Below are 19,973 nucleotides of genomic sequence, written 5' to 3' on the forward strand. Positions count from 1 at the left end.
TATCCCCGCAAAGCTCATCCGGTTTTGTAAAATGACTTTAACTGACACGAGGTCCTCAGTTAAAATAGGAAAGAACCTCTCCGAAGAGTTTGGTACCAAAAGAGGTTTCAGACAAGGAGACAGCCTTTCGTGTGATCTCTTCAACATTCTGCTGGAAAAGGTTATACGAGAGGCAAACGTCAAAAGAAGTGGCACAATCTACACCAATAGTCACATGTTACTTGCTTATGCTGATGATATAGACATCAATGGCCGATCAGTAAAAGAAGTAACTGATAGCTTTATGAAGGTCGAAGGAGACTCTGCTAAAGTGGGTCTGGCGGTAAACGGCGAGAAGATCAAGTTGATGGTGTCGACGCGCAATGCTTCCATTGAGCTCGGACCGACTGTGGAAGTTGGTTCCTATAATATTGAGGTAGTAAAAGACTTCGTCTACCTCGGCACCTCCGTAAACACAACCAACAACATCAGTTGTGAAATACGAAGAAGAATAGTGTTGGCTAACAGATGCTACTTTGGTTTAAGTAAGCAGTTTAAAAACAAAGCCACATCTCGTCAAACAAAAACAACGCTCTACAAAACACTGATACTACCCGTGCTGATGTATGGCTCCGAAGCCTGGGTACTTGCGCAAGCAGACATGGCAGTGATTGGTGTGTTTGAGAGAAAAATTCTTCGAAAGATCTACGGACCAATCTGCGTTGACGGTGAGTATCGACGTCGCATGAACCACGAGCTGTATCTGCTATACAACGACATCAATATTGTTAAACGTATCGAGATGCAGCGATTGCGTTGGCTAGGCCACATCATAAGAATGAGCGATGATGAACCCGCTAAAAAGGTGTATAAAAACGGACCGCTTGGCGGTGCACGCAGAATTGGCAGGCCAAGGAATAGATGGCGCAAACAAGTGGATGATGAGATGAAAATGCGCGGTATTCCAGAGTGCGAAGCAACAAATAGAGAGAAATGGAAATTTTTTCTTAGTTCGGCCTATGGAACAAATGTTCTGTAATGGGGCAGCTAAGTAAGTAACCGAAAATCTTTAAAAATGAAATTTTGTGTTCAAGCTGCGCTCAGAATAGATTTCGAAGTACCTCAAAATTCTTGGCTACCGCAAAAAACAAGTTTTTTGATTGTTGGTTAATTTCACTTTATCCCGCACTGAATAAAATTTTAATTAAATTCTCTTTTTCAAATGTCTAACACTTGGTCTACTTTCGCTTATGGTGTGCAGCCTTTCACTGCAAAACACTACAAAACAAAAAGAAACGAAAGAATACTCCAAAGAGAATTCGTTCTGCAATTTCTAGTGGGGCAAATTGTTTGCTGCAAACTTGGAGTTGGATTTAGGCTCGTTTTTTTTTTGTGTTTTTTTACAAAGAGTTTGAAAATATAGAAAAAATAGCTATTGTTGGGAATAACACAAAGATGAACACATATACATATGCACATGAATGCGTAAAATATTGCAGTTATAAATATGAGTATGGGTATAGCTTTCACGGAAGGATGTTATGATTTTCTTAAAAAATATTCTCTGGTAGTCTTTATCACAAATTCTTTTTCATGATATATAGAAACCTTGTGTTCCAACTCAAAGAAGCACCAAAAAGCAGCAATAGATTTTGAAATTAATCTTTAAAGAACAAAATTGTTGTTATATGTATTCATTTATAAATTCCATAATTTATAGTTCCCATTAACATAAATTTCGATAAATAAAAATGCTCATAATTTCCAAGAAATCTTTTAACCCCACTCGTTCGTTTTGTTCCTCTTTTTTCAGAATTTTTGTACATATTTCTAAAACTGTTTTGTACATTGTTTCGTAGTAAAGCTGTTATAAAAATTCATTTTAAAGTTTTTAGTTTTGTGAAAAAAATTGTTGATTTTTTTCCAAACAAAAATCAGCACAAAGAGTTTGGTATGAAAACTGGACGACATGTCTGAATATGTATTTCAAATGAAAATGAAAGCAATCAAGCCTGAGGGTGCTAAAGAATTTTTTAAACTTCACAGAACGTTTCAACGGAATTACGGAATTACTATTTTACAATGTTGAATAAAAAAGTTGGGGAAAAACATTTGTTCTTAGAAAAAAAGTTTTTATTGAGAGTAGTCAGTCCTAGCAAAAATATATGGTAAAAATCAAAAACGTTTTACAATCGATGAATCCGGGTTTCACTTGTTCGGAATTCGCGAACTGTTAACATATTCTATATAGTATGACTGAAATTCTTTAAAATGAAGTGTTTTAGGAGGGATCCTAGAATGTCGAACTATAGAAATAATTGACCTGGAAACTGTGTTGGTATTAATGTAAAAAAATTGGGTTGAAGTCAACAAGTGTTTTATGCTCCCGTCCGATATCTGACTTAACATTACATTTCATAGACGTATGCCCAAAGAAAGGCTCAAAGAATACTCCATGGGCAACATGATACTGGTGTATGATTTTTAGATATATCCATTGCATCCACGTAAAAATTATGCTGACATTTTGAAACCGGAATTTCAGGGTTCTTTTAATTCTTTAATAATCCTGCGTCAAGATAATATTTAAAACTCATAATACGAGGGGCACTAAAAACATTCTGGTGTAGACAACACGCAGTGTCGGCAGGAGTTATTTGAAATTTCTTTTTTGGAAAGTTTGACAGTTTCTAGCCTAAGCGTACTCAGGACAGTTTGACATACGACCATGTGTTGGGTTGTTTACAGTGGCTTGATTCAGACACCTCCAAAACATGGGTTTTAACGCTTTTACAGCATTTTCTGGCGACGAATATCGTTAACCACGTCTTTTTTCATGATGTGCTGGAATCAGATGAAGTCATTGGATTCTCAGTCAGGGTTGTACGGCGTATGACACATCATTTTTTTTCCGGTCAAACAGGCGCTGGTTTGAATCGATGTGTGAGAGCTCGCATTGTCATGATGCAGAACGATTCGTCTTCTCTTGTTCGTTTTTCGAATTCCTCAGGCGACTTCAGGCAAACAAATTGTAGTGCAATACTCAGAATTAACCATCCTACATTTCTCATGCCGTATAATCGCCACACGGTCAGTTTTGCCGAAGAAACAAACGACCATTTGCTTCGAAGGTCTTCTTCAATGAACAACTCTCGTTGGATTTAGCTCGCGTTCGAAGACTCAATCGGTCGATTCCTATTCTGTTTCGGGCTCCTAAGCATAGATACAATATTCGCCGTCTGTTACGATCGTATAAATGTCGTTAGAAGCACCGCGATCGTCTTGTTCACAATTTCTTTGCACAAATCCACAAGAGCCATTTTTTTAGCGATTGACCAATTTTGCTGGACCCAGCGAGAAAAATCCATTTTTACGACCAGGTGTTCATGCAATATCAAATGTTAGTTGGTGAAAGAAATGCCCAAGGAAGCCTCTATATCACGGTATTTAACATGGCGATCTTGCATTATAGCGCGGCTTAATTTTTTTCTGGCACAACGACCGTTTTTGGACGACCCTCACGACCTTCGTTTTTTAGCGAGTGTCCGCCACGATTGAATCCATCGAACCAGTTGTTCATACTCATATAGGATGACATACAAAGATTTAGTTTGATCGATGCACTCTTGCCTTGATTATCCACGTCAAAAGTTATAAAAAATTATCGGAAGAAAATGTTCACAAGTAAATTCCATTTTTTTTTTTGCAAAGTGTTTTTTTTTCAAATCACTGCAAACAACATAACAGAAGGTCGTATGTCAAACTGACCTGAGTACGCTTAGGCTAAAAACTGTCAAAATTCCCAAAAAAATGTTAATGACACCTGGCGACACTGCAAATTGCCTAGTACCCCTCGTAAGATTATAGAGCTCGTGGTTTTACATCGTTTAATGTTTATCTCATGAGTGTGCTCCGTACAACATCCTAGTAATTTGAGTTCATAGGCCACACTTTGATGCGTAAATTTTCTTAAAAACCTATTTTTTGCGTGTAAAATTTACAAGTGTCACTCAATTTTCTTTGAACCACGCGTGAGTTTAGTTTTTTTACGCGACGGATCTAATGAGCCCTTTCGCGTTCGAATCCATCCACTAAAACGGTGGAGATAGGATACCTTGAAAATAGAAAAAATCAGCAAAAATATATATATTAGCGTACTAAACCGCGATTTTATTTAAAAACTATTACATAAATTGAATCCTTTTACATAATTTAATCCTTGCGAAGACGCGTGTAATAAATTACAGAGATGCGCGAGTAATGTGGGTCTTTAACGCAAAATAGAATGTGGAGCGACATTCTCGGCCCTTGAAGAATCTATTTGAAAAAGGTGTATATTGACGTATTTTTGATCAGCGCTAATGAAACCGGATGCGCATCATTATGTACATTTTGCGACTTTTACCGACTTTAAAGTTTTTAGCATTGTGAGATTCAACTGACGGCACACTTTGGCCGCTGAGTGATACATCATAGATATTGCAAGGCATTGATTCGCTGTATCCAAAATCGGATGCGCATCAACGGACTTTAACTAATTCGCTAATAACAGGCTTTTATTCCCTCCACCACAATATGGAGGATATAATAAAATAAAAAAAATATTCATCGGAGACCCTATAAAGTATATTCTTGATCAGGGTAAAATTCTAAGTTGATATAACCGTCCGTCTGTTGAAATCAAGATACAGCTCGGAATTTTTAAGATAGAGCTTTGCAATTTGGTACCGAAGTATCTATTACTCCTAGAATGTTTGGTATTACAAATGGGCTATATCGGTCCACGTTTTGATATAGCCCCAATAGAACGGTACCACCCGATTTTCGGTATTTTAAAGGGTTTAGCCTCATTATCACACCGAATTGTTTGAAATTTGGTATTTAGGGGTCGATCATCGATAACAATTATCGTTGAGTGGCGTTGCCAGTTGTCAAAATTGATCCACGTATGGCAACTCTCAACTGAAGTTGCGAATCTCAGTTGACGAAGCGGCTGTTTTTCAGCAATCACCAATTTTCAGTTGCAGTGAACATTTTCGAAGAAACGAGAAGTAAAATAGAAGGAAAAATAAACATTTTGTTAACAATTATTGATTCTTTGCATCATTAATTAATTTTGTGTATCAATATGGTGAAAATAACGACAAAGCAGCAGTTCGAAATATTAATTGATAAACTGAGTGAAAATCCAAACTTAGCCCGAGGAGTTCGGGAGTTTTGGTGAAACCAAAGCCACTGCGGATAAATCGTGGAGGTCCATTTCGGACAGTTTAAACAGCCATGAACCTCCAACACGAACACCTGAAGAGTGGCAGAGTCTGGATTCACTTTAAAGCAAAGTTGAAAAAGAAAATGCCTCAAAATAAAATAAACTTCAACGACACTGGTGGTGGTCCATCACAATAAGTGAATTTATCGCCTTTGGAGCGGACAGCAGCAAATCTTTTGCAAATGAATTTGGTGACAAATACAGTAGGTTCAGTTTAAGTACAAATGACGAACATCCTCCATCTATATAGCCAACTACACCAGGGAATTTCGTTTTTGATTAAAAATGGTTTTTATTTTGCCTTTTTTCCTCCTCTGTCAACTTCGAAGCGATCCAATTTTGGCACAATTTGTCCTCTATCAAGTGGACAACTTCCTTCAATAATATCGACAATGTAGATTGATCCATGCAATTGTTGAAATCATTACCATGGGACTTTTGGAAACTTCCGTCCTCCAAGAATCGCAACGCTGCGCACACTTTTAAAAGTGGGGGTATTGCTGTTGATCTGTAACTTACTTTGAAGTCATCCTTTAACGTTTCCACAACGTAAACTACGGCATCCTTTGGCAATCGAAAATACGCCTTAAACCTGAAATAATTTACTGATTAGACAGATCTTTCCACATGATCATCAGCTTACAGTGTAGATGGCAATTCCAATGGATTCGACTTGTCCCTCAAATTTCTTCTAATAGATGCAATGTCCTGTACATTTTCTTCATCATCAAAAAATAATTCCACCGAACTTATAATTTTTTGGGACAGCAAATAAAACTTGACGATCCGAAGATTCAATGGGCAGGTTATATTCCAATCTTGGGCTGTTTTCCAAATTTGCTCGAAAACTCAGCCAAATTTTTTAAAATTTTGTCCAGAATACACAAAAGAGTTATCCAAAGCGCAATTATTTTTAAAATGTTTTTTTTTTGGCGAATAGAGGTCACAAGTTTGAAAAAACACTGATCGATAACATGTTTATCGACCACCCAGTTGAGTTGACATTAATGGTACAACATTTCGTCTCAGTCGCGCAGACAACTGACAACGCAACTCAAGTTTAGTTGCAATACAAGATAGACCCATTAGTTTTTGCTGGGGGTATAAAACATTCCCCTTAGTATAGCCCCCATAGAACGATACCTCCCTATTTCCGGTATGGCTGATATTTGGTATTTAGTATTTGCTGGGGGTATAAAACTTTCCCCCAGAAATTTGTCGGTATAGGTTCACGCCTTCATATAGCCCCCACTGAACGGTACCACCCGATTTTCGGTATTTTGAAGATATACACATCGAAATGACTGACGTTTGGTACTTAGTCTTCGTTGGGGGTATAAAACTTTCTCCCAGAAATTTGTCGGTGTAGGTCCACGCCTTCATACAGCCCCTATAGAACGGTGCCTCCCGATTTTCGGTATTTTGAAGGTTGTGGCCATAGCAACCCACCGAAATGACTGAAATTTGGTATTTAGTCTTTGTTGGAGGTAAAAAGCCTTTCTGACTGAAACTCCCAAATTTCGGTATTTTGAAGGTTAGCCACCTTGTTTAACAGAGCTTGCTATTTGGTATTGCTTCAATACAAATCGTGGTGGAGGTTATAACAAGTTCGTCCTGGCCAAATTTTCATATTTTTTGAATGATTGTATTTTCTATCCTTATAAATTATCACAGTAAGCAGTTAAGCTCACGCGAAGGTAAACCATATTTCTTGAAGAAGTTTTCGCAGTATACATTAATTATTGTATGGGACTTTAGCGAAATAGTTGGAGAACTCTCAAAAATTTTTCTAATTTTTCTAACCAAACCAAAAATATATGAGGAAAAGTCAGAATTTTTTAATATTCCATTTAAAAAAAATTTAAATCTTTGTGTTTATTTCAGCTTTAGTCCATATTTTGTTGTAATTCAATTGTTTGAATAACAACAAAATATTTTAAAGTGGATATGAAATTGATTAGATTAGGACTAAAGCTGAAATAAACACAAAGATGTAAAATTCTGCAGTCCAACAATAAAAAACGCCAACAAAAATTTAAATTTTTTTTTTTGACGCTACATGAACGATTTTTGGTACATGGATTGAGAAAAAATTCCCATTCTCAAATATGTTCGAGATACTAATTTTGGATATTGCGCGTAAAAGTTATGGAGGTTTCAATTCTGATTATTAGAAAAAAAACTTATAAAGAAGCTATTCATTTTATCGAGAAACATTGTTAATTTATGGCTTCCTACGTACTATATGTTTACTGAGGTCCCATAACTTTAGTGAAAAAGTTGTACATTTTCGCGAAAATTAGGAAAGAATTCCAAACAATTGGTAGTTTGCAACTTGTTTTAATAAAATTCAACCTGTTTATGCATCTGAAAAATATATTAAAAAAATATGTACGTAATCTAAACATCGTGAAGATTCAAATGAAACCAAAACTATACAAATCCGTTTAGTGGTTTGCATATTATAGCAAAAACAGAAAAATATATTGAGGAAATTTATAAAAAAAAATTGTAAGAAAAAATATTTATTAAAATGTATTTTGTGAGTTAGTTGAAAAAATGTAGGAAAAATAGGTCGGAGTTATTCTTCTATTTTAGTTAAATTTCACGCCAAAAATCGCACTTTTTATTCTAATCACTTCTCATTTCAAATAAATGTTGGGTTCTTTTAAATGGGGTATACTTTTGAAATAAAACTGTATTGGGTAATGTTTATTTTAAAATGCGTGTAAATCGCGAAATCCTCAAAATCACTTGATGCGCATGCGGTTTACCAACATAGCGAATTCTTCTCTTTTAATTTGTACACATTTGCTAGGATTTACTTTGGCCGCTAAGATGTAGCATCGTCCGCAGTTTAGTGTGTATAACGCTTATAATTTGCACAAACTGCATACACTTTTTATGCGCATCCGATTTCACCATCATCCATGAAAAAATACATCGATCTAAACCTATTTCGATAAAATCCATCAAGAACCGTGGATGTAGCATCACACACTATTTTTGGGATAAATCGGATAAAGCTCCCATGCCACTAAATTTTTTAAACAACTGTTTTCGCAAAAACGCGAGTGATGTGTTAGTTTCTTCATAGAAAAGTTTGTTCCACAGAAAACGCGATTTAATCCGCGATATTTTCAAAAACATTTTACGCACATTTTTCGGTTTTTGCAGTTGTTGTTTTCTCTGTTATAGTGGATGGATTTTCACAATCCGGACCGTTAAAAACTAAAATATCTTGGGGTCCCAGCACAATCAAAAGGATATTGTAAATACTGTATCCAAAAAATAGGGTTATTCGAAAAAATATCACACTAAATTTTGGCTTTTGGCAGTGGATTACTGTGATGTTGTCTGAGCTACATAGTCAATATACATATAAAATTATGTGTAATCGCGAGTACTTTAATACTATTATATGTATTCTGAAATACCCGAATGCGTGTTGCAGTTAGATCAAAAATACAAAAAAGCACCTAAAATCTGGCTTCAAAATGTCAGCATCCATAAAATGTGGATGCAGTGGAGATTTTGAAATGTGATACATTAGAAGTGAAATCTTCATTTTGTATTATTCTACTTTTACTTTGGACAGATATCCGTAATTTAAACGGTTTAACCGCCAATAGAATAACAACATAAAAAACTCGTTTGCTTCAACGTGTTTTTACCTATTCTTATTCATTTACGCGGTCATAGCTTCAGCGCAAATTAACTTTTTTTGCCACATGTTCAGCTTTGATTAAAAACACTTCGTTTGATCCAACTATGGTCATATATCGTGGTACACTGCAATATTTCGCGAATTATAACAGTGCAAACCTTGGCTCCATCAATGTTAATTTTTTTTGATTTTTCGTCATATGTATTTGGAATAATATTTTAACAATAAATGTTTCTGCTCTTTTGTTGTTGCTATAATATGCAATTTGTATACCCACCCAGCAAAATTTTATGGAAGTGGTTCCATGAGATGCCTTTATTTCATTGGGTCTTTGGCATTGGTTCAAATGAAGTCGTGAAAGGTCCGATCTTTTCATCAGCATTTGAATCCATTCAAAGGAAGTCGTGAAAGATCCGATCGTTTCATCTGCATTTGAACCAATTCAAAGGAAGTCGTGATAGATCCGATCTTTTCCTTAGCATTTGAACCCATTAAATCGATCCAACAGAGATGAATTTTGTGTTTTTATTTTATTTAACACATGTCCATATTCTTTTATTTATCTAAATATGTACGTAAGTACATGTAAGATTTATTATGCTAGGAAGTCCCAATCATTGAGTTAAAAGTAGAGTCGGACTCTTTGGTATTAATCGTGTTCCTTTACGTGCCTCAGGTTACCAGTTTTTACCCGCAAAGTGTTGCCTTACTTTTAAAAGCATACAATTTATATGAGAGCATTTCACCACTTTTGCCATTTTTGCAACAATTACCATTTTTAAAAGTAAAGGAACAGACCAATTATAAAAGTTTCCTTGCCTGCTCTAGAGAACCCTGCACTACAAGTCGATTTTTAGATCCCTACAAAAACAGTACATATTTTCAAAATGTTGTAAAATAAAATTCACGAAATAGTTATCTGCAGTTGGAGTCCATGTCGAAATATGCACTGCACTGATGGGAAGTAAAAACATTTTGTATGATGAATCAAAACCTGTTGCGGAGAAAGTAAACTCTGTTGCGAGCAGCGGTGGTGTTTAGGCTGCAACAGCGGGGACGGTCGGAAGTCAAGTTTCTCACTTAAGTTTACAACCTGTCGCTTGTCAAACACATCGTTCCCGAAGTCTGGAAAATAGCCCAGCTACTGAAGCCTGGCAAGGATGCCAGCAAAGGTGAATCTTACAAACCGATTTCGCTTTTATCGCCCGTAGCAAGGACCCTTGTGGCTTTAGTTCTTCCAGCATCAGAAATAACTTTCCAGTTGCCGACCAATAGCATGGGATCCGTAAGCAGCACAACAACTGCGCTGAAGCCCATCTCCACACATATTAGCCGAGGACTCACTCAGAGCAAGCCGTGCGATAGAAAAGTGATAGTGGCACTTGATTTAGCAAAACCCTTTGATATTGTCAAGCACCCCACGTTGTTTGAGGTCATCGAGCAGACTACGCACCGTCCAAGTTTGAAACGTTGGATAATAAATTATAAGTGTGGACGACAGTAGTACGTAGAATTTAGGATCAAGAAGTCCAAGACCCGTAGAGTGAAGAAAATCTCTTCTGAATTCCAAACGCTGCAGACGGCATTGAGATCGTAACGTATGCGAATGATTGTACGATCTTGGCGTAAGGTGCCTTTCCTGACGACATTTGTGAAAGACTGAACTCCTTTTTGTCTGATCTCACAATTTTTTTTTCACGCGAGGAATATGCAACTATGTACCAGTCAATAAATCTACGGCCACTCTGCTCACTACCTGAGCGACAGAGTTGAGAACAATAAAGTTGAAGGCAGCCAGGGGGTCTTCATAATCTAGAAAGAGAAGTCCAACGTTGCAAGAGATAACCCCTAGATCAACAAGCTTTCAACCAGGTTTAAGTAGCATTCACACGAATGCAGTCGCAGATGCAGTAAACAATTATCGTGTGAATGCGGTCCTTGGAGAACATCCACCATCTATCGCAGCTGAGAAGCACCAGCTGTCAGGACAAACCAGAGTATTTTTGGGTCAATACGCTTGGGAAGGTACAGCCGTCAAAATTCCTATAGGGCAAGTACTATTGACACCGTGCAAAACATCTGCCCAGCTTACAGCACAGGCCCCCACGACACACTGCTCCTTTTCAATTACCCTACCAATCCTGCTAAGAAACTTAAGTATGCAGCTTTGTGGTTACAAACCATATAAATAGCGAAATAGCCACATTCTTACGACTGATAGACCCAGAGTCAGATTAAGCAGAAAAATGAGAATACAAACATATTAACTACTGTTACAACAACGAGAGCAAACTGCAATTATAGATGTAAACTTTACGATGATAAATAAATTATAGTTATTTCATAAATTCCTTTGAATTAATAAAATAAAAAACATGGAAATCATATTTCAATACAGCATTTTCCATTTTCCGAACAAGACGTGAAAATTACATGCCAAAGGTTTGGTGAAAATGACATGCTAAAGATTAGTGAAAATGCTATTCTTGGGAATTGGTTAAGATGGCATGCCAAAGGATTGGTATAGATGCCATGCCAAAGAATTGTTGAAGATGCCATTCCAACGTGTTAGTAAAGATGACATGCTTAGGACCTGAAATTGAATTGCATCTTTTGGGGGTCACGCTCTTGTAAAAAGAATGAGTGAAGATGCTGAAACAATGACATTCCATTTCACTTGCACCCATTCTTGAATAGCATCTTTGGCATCGAATATTTTGCTGGGCAATCTCTATAAATTCGGTTTCATACTTTTCTCTGCATTGTCTAGATTCTGTAGATATTTATACCCTCAGCATTTATGCTTACGAGGGTATATACACTTTCATACGGGCAAAATGTGCCTCATCAAAATAATGGTTTTAGATCCCAAGTATGTTTGGACGAAATGTGTTTCAGACAATTTGGAGTTGATTGAGCAATGTCCGTCCGTCTGTCTGTCTGGCTGGCTGGAGCGCACGATAACTCTCGAACGGATGAACCGATTCGGTTCAAATTTTGGCTTTCGTAATATTTTGCCCAAACATAGTTTAAGTTCGAAGATGAGTTACATCGGTCCACTCCTTCCGGTACCTCCCCCACAAAAGTTCGAAAATTTGTGCGCACGATAACTCTTGAAGGGAGTAACCGAATTGGTCCATACTTTGCCCATCGTGGAGCGTGTACCAGACTTAGATCAGGTTTTAATATGGACTCAATCGGTCCACTCCGTCGGGTACCTCCCACACAAAAATTTGGGAAAGTTCAGTTTAGGACCATCTCTCGAATCGCTTTGATTTTTGCTTTAGCAACTTGTATTCACTGCCCTCCATACGACGGTATAAGTTTCATAAGGGGCAAGTCCATACTTCCTGAGAAAATAGCCTGAAAGTTGCAAAAAACCCCCTATGGCACCGTGTGAGGAGGTTGGAGGACAAAATAACTCTCGAACAGGTCTGCCGATTCGGTCCAAAGTTTGGCCTTAGTAATATTTTGTCCAAACATAGTTTAAGTTCGAAGATAAGCCATATCGGTCCACTCCTTCAGGTACCTCCCCCACAAAAGTTCGGAAAAATTGTGCGTACGATAACTCTTGAAGAGAGTGGCCGAATTGGACACATCCTAATATATCTACCAGATATAGATCAGGTTCAAATATGGACTACATTTGTCCACTCCATCCGGTACCTCCCACACAAAACTTCGGATACATGTTCACTTTAAGACCTGCTTTCGAATCACTTTGTTTTTTGTTGAAGCAACCTGCATTCGCTGCCTCAATTGCGATGGTAAAAGTTGTTTCAGGGGCAAGTCCATACTTCTTGAGCAAACATCCCTGAAGTTGTAAAAAACCCCTATGGTACCATATGTAGTTGCTGGAGATCCATTCTTTTTAGTATCTCCTCCGCAAAACTTTTGATCTGTAATCCTAATCAACATTTTTGTCAGTTCAAACGCCCAAATTTTTTAAAACTCCCTAAATACATGCGTTTTTTTGAAAAAATTGTTTCAGTATACACAGGCTGAGGGCATATCTCTGTCGGCAAAGCCGACTGATACTTTTTTACTTGTTTTAATTTTTTTAATTTATTTTTTGAGGTTTGTACGGACTCTGGGGCAGGAAAATTTGGATTTACTTCAAGATTTTTTCTGCATAAATATTCTCATAAAAATAAATAAGACATTTTTAAATATTTATACCCTATACCACGATGTGGGAAGGGGTATTATAATTTTGTTTTGGGAAAAATTCATGTAACACCGCGAAATATTCGTCGCAGACCCCCAATGTGGTATACCAATCTTCATATCTCGACGATTTTGTAGCTGCTCTGTTGGTCGCAATAATAGCCCGATCGCCTCGAAAATTCGAACATGGTAATAGTATATGACGAAGAAAATGCTGGCAATTTTAGATGGTGATCGGATGATGTTTAGATTGTCAAATGGACCACAATTTTTGTATGAATATTGTGTAAATTTTTAATATACCGGTTATATTTTTATTCCTGGAAGACACATTCCGCCCACGTTAATAATATATGGAGGCCACCTCTTGCCCTTTCCATTGATGTCAATTATGATGATTTATGCGGTCAGATAACAGAGATACAACCTAATATATTTAGTTTTTTGCTTGTAGTTTAATCATAAGGGGTCGCAATTATAGCTCAATAGTCACGAAATTTTGCACGAGGTAAGGGTTTAGGTCGAAGAAGATGCCTACAATTTTGGATGCTGCTCTGATACTACATTCCTAACCATATATGCATTTGCATAGGATTCCGCTGTCTAATGATATGAGACCTATTGTTTATCGCCGAGTTCGAACAGCGTATCCTAAGACACCACTTGTAGATAAGTTTTTCGTGACTGAGATACTCAGGAAATGTGCCAACATTATTGAGGGGTATTTTGCCACCGATGAAAATTTGATACCATTGCACCACGCTGGCATCCTATTAGAAATGTCATAACATGGAAATTTGACATTTTCTGATTTTTTAAGAATAGACGTGCTATACATTTAATATGACCAATACCAAAAAAAAATCATTACGTATCTTCGTTTCTAATATTATGCCATAGAGTGGAACTATATTTCAACTTCCTTAAATGTCCATGTAAAATTTTTTTTTGGTGCTACCGTGGTACTATAGTATGCACCCCCGCCTTGCACGCTGAAGGTCGGGGGGGTTCGATTCCCGGCCAGCCAACATCAAATTTCCAGCGATGGCAAAATACCCCTCAGTAAAGTTGGCGAAATTTTCTGAGTAATTCAGCCATGTAAAACTTCTCTACAGGTGGTGTCTTAAGTCATGCCTTTCGGATTCGGCGATAAACTGTAGGCCACATATCATTGATGTAATATGAATCGTGGTGCACTCCCTGCCCCTTCTGAGATGTTTGTGGAACAATTATTATATTTTTATTTAAACTTAATGTGATTAGGTTATTTCTTAAAATTTATTTGAATGCTAATGCTAATTCGCAGGGTAGTGGTGTGGGGTATTGCATGTTCGGCCCTGTCCGACTATAGCCTTTGCTTACTTGTTTTTCTTTAAATGAGAATAAAAACCGCTATAACTTTTGCGCGCATCGGCCAATTTTGTGAACGCGAACGGATTTGAAGCCAAAATTGATTTTTTAACCTCTACACCAAAAATCGTAAATGTGCTCGCCAAAAAAATATTTTTTTCAAATGGTATTGCAAAAGAAATTTGGTTTTTACCATATACCCCCGTCAGTCTAAAGACTGAGAGTATAAATATACACGAATACGAGCATGTTCGGCAGTTTGGTCTTATTGGCGATGACTCGTTGACCCCATTTGAAATTTAATTTAAAAAATGTTGTCTTTAATTTTCTATTTTCAGAAATGCTGAATTGATGTTCCTCCAAAAAACACCCTCATACTAGCCCCAAAATCCCCTATGTGTTTAATTCTTTTTCAAACCCATGGGGGCTACTACAAATTTTCCATATGTCCCGCATCCAAATCACCTGGCCTGGCTTGCAATTAAATGAACGATTACGACGAGTATTTGCACAAACAGCAGGATTGCAATTTGTGTCCGTGAAATGAAACACTAAAACAAGCTACGGGATGGCATGTCAGATGAGAAGTGCAACAGCAACAACATCATAAAGCAAACAAAACAAAGCAGTGAAAAGAAAATCAGTAGCCTTTTGTAGATTATAGTTTTAAACAATGCTTACAATGCAATTTTGCACAAATGCATCATCATCAGCAGCGAAAACGACAAAGGCTATATGGTCCTTTTCCATCATCAGGAGCTATTGTATTTACTTGGCCTCAATGAAACTCAGGTTGCCGCCTAAAAGAGGCATCACGAGACCACATAATGAAGGTGGCCTTTGGAAAAAAGACACAAGCTAAGGGAGGCATTGCGTATATGGTTGGACTGAAGTATAGCAGCAATGCATATGTGTTGCTGTAGCCTTATTACGCTTGTTGCCATTGGCCATCCAGCATCACATATGTCTAGACTGGAACACAATTGCTACATGGCTGGCATGGCATGACACGGTTCTCTTTAAAAAGTAGTCTATGGCATATTGACACCAAGTCGCTGTTTTGTTGTTTTTTGTTTCTCGTCGTCTCCTCGTCATCATCATCAACTCCTGTTGTGTTGTCCATAGTAGGTACCCTCATGTTTGTCGACTGTTTCCAAATTGGTATGTTGTGCCATTCTTCGGTTGCTTGTTAAATTTATGGACTTGTCAGGCCAATGTGTGTAGGGAAGGTCTCACTGATTCAATGCTGTGTTATGTGGTGAAGAATGGAAAGCGGCAACGGCATAATGGGGTTACATGGATGGCATGGCTCTCTTCCACATGTCTCTTCTGTGTTGGCAACAACAATTCAAAGAATTAAAGAAGAATTTTAGTTAATGACTTTATTAAAGCGCAATGCTACCTACCAAGCCCAATAAAAATCTCATCACAAAGGTACGCAATAATCCTCACAAAGGACAACGACGATGCTTGAGGGGACGACAAACAACAACAACTCTTTAGATTTAATGTTTTGTTAAATGTTTGACATTAAATCCAAAATGTTTCACAAATTTTGCAAGCGAATGAAAAAATATTTTATTTTATTGTTGGCAATTTATAAAATTATTTAGCTTTTATTTTGGTTTATGCCCATCATGGTCTGCTGTTTATTGTTGTCGACGATTGTGGACCAATGGGGATGCCGCCACCATAATCGTTGGTTTCCCCAATGATTGCTCTGTCCATTCAGTCTATGCTCATTGTTGTCCATAATTGTTTATTATTTAATTGAAATGCATTTTGTACCCACTTAAATTGTGGTTTTTATCGATTTTTGAATGTGAATTCATGACTGGACAAAATCACCGAATAATGCCAACTAACTGATATTGAAAAACCAACAACAACAATAGCTACATGGTTTAAAGTGGAACTCTTCAAAGCAGAAGTTGTTATGGAAATTCCAAAAAAAAAATCAAAATATTTAGTAAGTGAGCAAGGGAAAATTGCTACTAAGGAAGACTACTAATGTGTTCGTTCTACCCACCGAAACGATCCGACTTCCGATTGACCAGGGATTCTCAACTCAGCCAAAGCTGTACGAACCGAGGACTTTTTTTCCCAAGTATGTAAATCATATAGATAAATTTGCTCGCCATTTTACTAATAAGTGCTGGCGTCGAACAAATTTCCGTTCTTATTTTATGATTTTGTTCCATGTACCATATGGGTGATACATGTAATGTTTGCAACAACGGATGTAACCCGAGGAGTTGCTCACGTCTCACCACACCGTGATTGTTCACCTAAATTCACTGTGGCGAGTTCTCCGATACCTTTTCAACAAAAGTGTAGTAACTCAAAATTTTGTCATGTTCACTTTTTATTAAAAAACGATAGGTAAGATCAACTCTATCCACTTTAAAAACCTCCCACTATTTTGTCTACTCTTTTGTCAAAATTATGTCACTCTTCATGTCTTCAGAGTAACTATTGATGTGTCAATAGGTTTTTGTCACTACTGAAAAAATAGAACATTTCGAGTTACTACCCTTTTGTTGAACAGGTGCGATATGTTTGTACAAGGTGGCTCTAGAGTAAACTTCCGATGTTTTTTGGCTGTAATTTAAACAAAAAATTAAAAACTTTGATTTCTCTTGTGGATTATTTTTATTTAGCTTAGGTTAGGCTGAGAAGAGGGGTGAGTCAAGATCACCACATGTCCTTAAAAAGAAGGAAGGGGCCTGTTGTGCGCTCTAATTTTATGTGTCCTGGAAGTTGTTGTTAGTTTAGGAGTTCCATCCCATTGACGTAGTCCCTCAAGTTTTTGAACCCGATGTCCTTGATATGGTCGATTCCTGTAATTATGTCGTTTCCCATTAGTTGAGTTCTCAAGTTTGTGAAAGCCTGGCAGTTGCAGAGATAGTGTTCCAACGTTTCGTTATCCTCGCCACATGCCCTGCATTCACTATTCTCTGCACAGCCTATCCTGTGCAGATGCGCTTGTAGTCCTAGATGCCCTGTAAGGACACCAATCTGTCTACTGATATCCTTTTTACTCATTACTAGGAGGTCATTGCTTTGTCCTGGTCTGGGTTTCCCCGTAGGATTTTTGTAGTTTTTCCCTTTTCCTGGTTATTCCATAGGGATACATGAGCATTCTTTGCCCAAGCTTTTAGTTCTATACGCGCCGCCTTTAAAGGTTTGGCATTGTCTAGACTTACTGTAGGTAGCTCCCTGGCATGTTTTGCTAAGGAGTTTGCTAATTCGTTTCCCGTAATCCCTATGTGTCCTGGTACCCATATAATGTTTACCGAGCCATAATGGGAATATTCGTTAATTGAATTTTTACACTCTAAGACAGTTTTCGATATTGTTGCCTTACTTGTTATAGCTCTAATGGCTGCTTTACTATCCGTAAGGATGTTAACTGTGAGTGGCCTTGTATTTGTTTTAAACCAGTTCAGACATTCTGTGATCGCTCGGATCTCGGCCTGGAGGATCGCGTTATGATCCGGCAGCCGAAGGGAGATCCTCGTTTCCGTGTATACGATATAAAGACCCAGTCCCGTTCTCCCCCCTAACACAGCCCCGTCCGTAAACCCGCAGCTTCCAGCGGGAATCTGTGCTAGGGTTCCATCGATCCACATATCTCTGTCCACATATCATCGATCCACATATCTACTTCACTTGATTCTGGTATCCGGTCCGATACTATTTGATTTATAGATTCACCCGTTGTGAACCGTAATATGCATTGGTGGTCTCTTTCGATCCACTCGCTCATCGCTTTCAGTCTTATAGCCGCGATGGCTGCTTCATACCTTACCTGTATTTCTATCGGGTGGACAAATAGAATTGTCTCTAAAGCCCTAGTTGGTGTAGTCCTCATCGTCCCGCTAATGCCTAGGCAGCACATTCTTTGGACTCTTTGCAATGTTTCCACATTGTATTTTTTGTCCATAGCTGTCCACCATACAACAGATGCGTAAGTAAGAATCGGTCTTATTACGCTTCTGTATAGCCAGTGTATCATTCTAGGATTAAAACCCCATTTTGAGCCTATAGCCCTTGTACAAGTTGACCAACATCTGTGTGCTTTGGCAGCCCTTTCCTGAATATGGTCTTTCCATTTGAGTTTCCTATCTAGAATTACCCCCAGATATTTAACTGTTGGAGATATAGTTAATGTCTTATTCAGGAAAACTGGTTCCTCGAAGGAGCCCAATTTCGTTTTCCTAGTGAAAAGACATAACTCTGTTTTTTTCGGGTTAACATTAAGACCTCTTGGTCTAGCCCAGTTGTAAGCTATATTTAGAGCCTCTTCGGCTCTCCTACAAAGTAGATTTGAATTCTTTCCCCTTAGAAGTATTATAACGTCGTCTGCATAACAGACTGGTTCAAATACTTCCTTAAGGACCTTAGTAGACTATTTATGGTAGTGACCCACAGAAGCGGCGATAAAATCCCCGCCTGTGGCGTTCCCTGCCCTACTTTGTCTCTTCTTGTTACGTCATGTAGCGCGCAGCTTATCCATCTGTTCCTTAGTATGTCGTCTATCCAGTTCCTCAGCGTTCTGTCTACAAGAAATTCGTCTGAGTGGATCAGCGTTTCCGTGCTGACGTTGTTGAAAGCACCTTCTATGTCGATGCAAACTGCGAGTGTGTACATCTTCATTTCGAAGGTCCTCTCTATGTGGTGTACTACCTCATATAATGCGGTTTCCACTGATCTACCTTTCACGTATGCATGTTGTTTATATTTCAACATGTCGTTGGGGATTTTGCTCTTGATCATGGTATCGACTTTCCGTTCCATTGTCTTGCGTAAAAATTATTATACCCTACACCACTATGTGGTAAGGGGTATTATGTGTTAGTGCATTTGTATGTAACATACAAAAGGAAGCGAGATAGACCCATAGTTCCTTCTAGGGATATACATAGAATCACTTTCTGAGTCGATTTATGCATGTCCGTCCGTCCGTCCGTCCGTTCGCAACATACAGGTCGCATTTGTTGACCGATTTCGCTAAAAATTGGGGAATACCATTTTTTTAGCCGTCGGAAGATCAAGTTCGAAGATGGGCTATATCGGTCCAAGTTTTGGTATAGCCCCCATATATATTTTCGGCCGATTTCACGTATTTTCTATAACACACACGCTATATATGTCCGATTTCGATGAAATTTGGAATGTGTGACTGAATTTGGTCTAAAAATAAATGTGCCAAATTATATCGAAATCGGTTCAGATTTGGATATAGCTCCCATATATATGTTCGCCCGATTTCACGTATGCGATGTACCAATCACGCTATATACGTCCGATTTTAATGAAATTTGGAATGTTTGACTGAATTTGGTATAGAAATAAGTGTGCCAAATTATATAGAAATCGGTTCAGATTTGGATATAGCTCCCATATATATTTTCGGCCGATTTCACGTATTTTCTGTACCAAACACGCTATATATTTCCGATTTCGATGAAATTTGGAATGTGTGACTGAATTCAGTCTAGAAATAAATGTGCCAAATTATATCGAAATCGGTTCGGA

The sequence above is a fragment of the Musca autumnalis genome, unplaced genomic scaffold (assembly GCF_047663935.1).
Source record: "Musca autumnalis isolate F117 unplaced genomic scaffold, ASM4766393v1 scaffold_185, whole genome shotgun sequence".
NCBI classification, from domain to species: domain Eukaryota; kingdom Metazoa; phylum Arthropoda; class Insecta; order Diptera; family Muscidae; genus Musca; species Musca autumnalis.